We start from the raw sequence: 5,853 nt of genomic DNA on the forward strand, positions 1-5,853 counted from the left end.
AGCAGCTCGACGCGCGGCTGCATCCGGGCAAGGAGAATTCGAAGCTCGTTTGTCAGCCTACCCTCCTGGTAGCTTGATATAGCTTTTCCCAGTGCACCACTGGGGGCGGCGTGGCGCGCCCACTCGACGCAGTCCACAGCCGTCCGAAGGGTGGTTCCCCGGCGGATGTTCCATCGCGGAACAAACACCTCATTCGAATCCGACACTGCAAAAACAAAAAACAGTTAGGAAAAGATGATAAAAAAAAAAACATAACAGGCCAAAATTAACCCTACGCACCTGTAGGGTCGACGACAGGCCTGTAGCCGCCAAACCCATCACCCGAACCTAACGGATATCCATCCAAGAGGTCAGGCAGATGGGAAGGAGGCAGAGATTGGCTAGACGCCGCAACCCCGGACATACCTGAAGGACCGGCCGTAGTCACCGACGCCGGAGGAGGCATGGCGGAGGCCGCCGTGGTAGAGACCAACGGAGGTGAACTCACCAGAGGTGAACTCACAACCGCGGTCGTTGCTGCGGAAGAGACCACAGAAAAACTCACCGCCGGCTCAGTGAAAGAATCAGTGAATATGACACTGGCAACCGGCGGAGACGTTGTCACAGTTGGAGCAGTTGCCTCAACCGAGTGAGCAACTGAACCAACTGAAGCAGGCGCAGCCGCCTGGGTCATCGCCTCAGGTAGGTTGACCAAACCTACCTTCATGGGTCCGGAGGTGCTCCTCCCCGCTCCACCCTGGAATGCGGTAGCATCCACGCCTACACGAAGACGATATATAAGTATAATGGCGGAAAGATATGAAGTTAAAAGTAAAGGAAGTTTGTACTTACGAGTCCTCTTGAGCTTGAAGATACGAACAGGCGGGGACGAACCCGATGGAACCGGCCTCTTTACGCCGGTCACCGTCGCTGTACTGGGCTGCCCGGAGGTGACGGCCGTCTCAACCTCCGGAGCAGTGATCTCAACACCACCAGGGTTCCCCGCCACCTCCTCGCTTTCGGTCTCTGAGTCAGACCGATTCACCGGATCGGTAGTGGAGGCAACCTTCGCCTTCCCCTTCCCGCCGGCAGCCTTCTTCTTCCTCGCCAAGAAAGGACCATCTGCGGATTCCTCATCAGAAGATGACAAAATTAGAGGAATTCCCACAGAGGTTTGAGCATTGAGATGGCGAGAGTCAAAAAGTTCTTTACCTGGCCGCCTGGCGCTCAGGATCTCGTGGCCTGGCGGGTAGACCTCCACGAACCGATCCGCAGTTTGCTCAAGGATGGGCAACTCGTTCTCATCTAGAGCACGAGTACCCATCCGAGCGGGACCATCACTCTCCCGCGGCTGCAGGAGAGACTGCAAGTCGTTTCCCTCTGAAAACAAAGAAAAAACGGTTAGAACAAAAACCCTAAATTAACGGATAATATGAAGCATACCGTAAGGGACAGAGTTCAAACCGTATTCGAGGACGATGGGAATCTGTGACGCCTCCTTCCACACCCGGCTCATCCCGAGCATCACCATCCCGGATTCCGTAAAGCGGTAAACCGGAGACTGGATCCGGGAAACCTTGGAGAACCATTCCGCCTCCTGGTAGTTGGAGGCGTGAAGGTTCGGGAGAGCTCTCCCGTTCTTGAACGTAATCGCTATGGGGACGACGCGAGCGGAGATATAGAAGAACTCCCGCTTCCAAGATCGAAGACTGCGCTCGGTAGCGCAGATCTTCAAACCCTTGATCCGATTGACCAAGGTATACCACCCCTGGATGCACCTCGAGGAATAGAAGGTCATCAGGCGGTCAACATGGGGCTCCACACTCAGAATGAGACACACCTACTCGAAATGGCGGATCTTGGCGATCGCCATTGGGTGTACCTCAGTCAGATGCACACCGTGTCTTTCCAGAACACGGTATACAAACTTCGTCAATGGGAACCTGAGATTCCCATAGACGAAGAATGCAGCGTACACCCCTATCTTGCCCTTTGGGGCATCGTACACCGTCTGATGAGGTGCAGGAAACTCAGGCTCGAAAGGCTCGAGCATGAACTTCCTGACGACGTACTGATAGAGGTCGGCCGGAAGAGCACACTGGCACTCGCCAGCAGTACTCTTGTCATCCTTGTTCGACGTGGACGACGGATTCTCGGCATACACGTCAGACTCCTCGGCGGTAGCCTCAAGATTATGAACAGAAGACATGTTTTGGATGTAAGGAAGAACGATTTCAGGCGAATGCTCGACAGAAAAGTTAGAGTATTCGCCGGAAATCGTTTAGAAGAAGAAGAGAGGTGAAACTGTGAGTTGAGATGCAACCTCTCCTCCCTTTATATACTCATCGCAATGAATGCGATGAATTTAATGCGGAAGAGAGAGGAAAACACTGGTGCAATGAAACTATGACACGTGGAAAAAGCAAGCTGGCAACAGCTGTTGACAGGACGCGTGCCGTAAACTTCGCGGCCACGCGCCCGAAAACTCGCGCCCACGCGCCTGAAAAAGCGTCTGGAATGACCATATACTGTCACGTCGCCATAACTTCCTGCACGTCCTGACACTGCCAGAAGAAACCGTCGGATGACGTTTCAACAGTTTGGACTGTTCTTATCCTTTCACCAACTCTTCGAATTTCAAAAAGATTCAAAAAGATTCAAAAGTAAGCGGGACTATACCCCTTACCTTGGCAACCAACTATAAGACAGGTGCGAGTACAGTGTTAAGGCAAAACCCTTCACATACTTAGCACCTGCAGGGAATTGAAGCCAAGAATACCTCGGCAACCAAGTAACTATAAGACGGGTGCAGGTACAGTGTCAAGGCAAAACCCTTCACATACTTAGCACCCGCAGGGAATTGAAGCCAGGAATACCTTGGAAGTAAAGTAACTATAAGACGAGTGCGGGTACAGTGTCAAGGCGAAACCCTTCACATACCTAGCACTCCACAGGGAATTGAAACCAAGAAGGATCTTCTGGGCCATGCTTGCGGAAACGGGAATAACATCCCCGCATAGCGGGAACTTCGAGAACTAGATTGAAGCTCCAAGATGGAATTGGTTGTTTTAACATAATTGATCACTATGTTCAAAACTACCAAAACCTCATGGAGAATCTACACAAGTGGAACTCAACGCTCCTGACTTGCGAGGAGGTTACAGACCTACCCGCATCATACCCAAAGATCAAGCAGAAAAGTCGGGAATTTCTGCACGTGACATTAGGACTTCCGCGGGAAGAATCCCCATGGAAAACCTTAAAACTAAACCCTTTTTTCAAAACCCTTTGCTTAAGTCCAAAAGTTCACCTCACTTATTAACAATTCATGAGAAGAACATTGGACTGGGGGGACTTGAAGAGGTAGGTCCCAGCAGAGCCCAGTTGGACCCGCAAGACTCACCTCAAAGAGGGACGTCTGCGCAGTTGAACCCGCAAGACTCACCTTCAACAGGGACGTCTGCGCAAAGGCTAAACTCGCAAGACAACTTGAAGAGACGTCTGCGCAGAAACCAACTGGATCCGCAGGACCCACCATGCTCAGAGACGTGACGTCCTTACGCGCAGTACGCAAGCTGTTCCCGCAGGAAAAGCCTCCCAATGGTCGACGTACTCCGCCTGTTCCCGCAGCAACGGATACTAGCCATCAGGGAAGGCTACCCGCGCAGCAAGGCTACACGCACAAGGCACTTAACTCTTAAATAATTCAGTAATGTCACCTGAAGGAGTGAGCAAACCGGGAACACTCCCACACAAAGCCGGGAACACTCCCGCACAAATGAGCCAGTTCGTACGATACTGGAGGATCTTTTGTACTGTACCTGACGAGGTATGGACAAAAGATCTGACCAAAGATACGACAGCTCACTGACAACAGTATGACGAGCAGCACGCTCTTGTACTGTATCACTATCAGCCGCTGCCTACTCACCAACCTGTCGGAGGACGTGCATAGCCTGCAGTTGGTGGAACAGGAATAGTACACAGCCAGCCTGGTCACTATCAGCCGCTGCCTACCCACCAACCACCAGCATGGCACGTGCGTAGCCCACAGTTGGCAGAACAGGAATACTATTCAGCCGGCTATACCTGCTTGGAAACCTACCTTCGGCTATAAATACTCCAACACCTTGGAACGGTATTATCATCTCATCTCATACCATCATATCTGCTCTAGTCATTTCTCTTAATATACACTTATATTCAAGAGCAATCTAGTCTGATTCTCACGCCGGAGGGTGGTCACAAGGAGGTACCCCCCCCTTCTCAGTGACGAGCTCACGGTGTCTGTTTTGCAGGTCATCATCAGAACTATCTTTGCCGGACCTAACCCCTCGTGGGAAACATCTATTTAACCCCCAGATTATCCGTAATCTGCCCGGGGTCTATTAGTGTTTCTTCAGACACCGAAACATCTATGTTTTTTTTTGCCATCGATACACTATAAAACATAAAGCAAAAGGATGACTGTAAATTATAACTTAGATGATGATTAACAAACCAGATGCAAAATTTGTGGAAATGTGGATGGAATAATTCACTAAAAAAAATTGATTTAAAATATAGTTAAGGTAGGCCACTGATGTGCTTTGCAAGGAAACAAGTGTTATCAAGAGTTTGTTTGATTATATGATATTGTGACAATTTGATAAATATATTAATTAACCAATAAAGTCTTTATATATGAGTAGACATATGGTCCCTCCATGACAATATTCATATGGATATTGTGATACCTTACTAATACCGTTCTAATGCCTAATTAATATATTGTTTTATTATCTAAGTTTGAGATGACTAAAGAGCACCACGCATATATTTAATCCATCATAAGCCACACATATACTTAATCCATCATAAGATAAACCTAATATATTTTTTTATGTAGGTGCTATAATTTGTCGTTTGGATTTGCAACCAACACTTGACATTTTCGTACTAAATTTTTTGAATAATTTACTAAAACATTTAAAATAAGAGTTAACAAGTAATAATAAAGTGGTAAACAACATTTAGTACGTTTTGACCCGTTCTCGTTTTACAAGTTAAGTAAAATGCAACTCAAATTAACATGTTTTAACAAAATTGGATTGAAAGTTGATGTTTAACTAAGAACTAAAAATGTAGGTCTCTAAAAAGTTAGGACTCCAACCATTAGGCCTATATATACGGCACAACCAAGCCAGACCAATTTAGATGTATATACTTGGAATTCGGTTTTAAAACCAGTCTAGACATGGAATTGGTTGTGAATTCGATTTGAAGTCGTTCTTATCCAACTTAATATGGTTTTTCAGTATAGATAAAACAGTTTCTAAATGTATCTGGTTTGAGCAAAAGTGGTTTTGACATTGTTTGACTCGTTCCAGGCAATTTTTTTCAACTCAGTTTGGTTTGGGCCAAAACTGGTTATGTACACCGTTGTGGCCATATATTTGAAAAAAAAAATCATTTAGGGCTCGCTAAACATGGGAAATTGGAATTATTGGCGTAGGATATTAAGAGATGATTTTTCTTTGCTATTTGTGTAAAGGCAAACTTCTTTGTACTCTTTGGGACTCGCAATCAGAACATTTTGGTATTTAAGAGACTTTGTCTCTGTCACTGGACTACCAATCTCATAATTATGTCATTATTTAGAGAGAGGTATCTTACTAATACATTTATTACATATTACATGTTGCAGTCGTAATTTCTAAATGACTATGTGTTTTAAATCATGTTATGAAGTGATCGAATATGATTTTAACCTCAAAATTCAATATTAGAATATTATGCAAAATATATGGATTATTATTTATTGTTTTCATAAAATCGTGTTGTACTCACATAATAAATCAACTAAATCGAACAATAATAATACTTGAGATGAAA

Source organism: Bidens hawaiensis, unplaced genomic scaffold (assembly GCF_021521415.1).
Source record: "Bidens hawaiensis isolate Kalapana, Puna unplaced genomic scaffold, B.hawaiensis_p1.1 tig00017951_1, whole genome shotgun sequence".
NCBI classification, from domain to species: Eukaryota; Viridiplantae; Streptophyta; class Magnoliopsida; order Asterales; family Asteraceae; genus Bidens; species Bidens hawaiensis.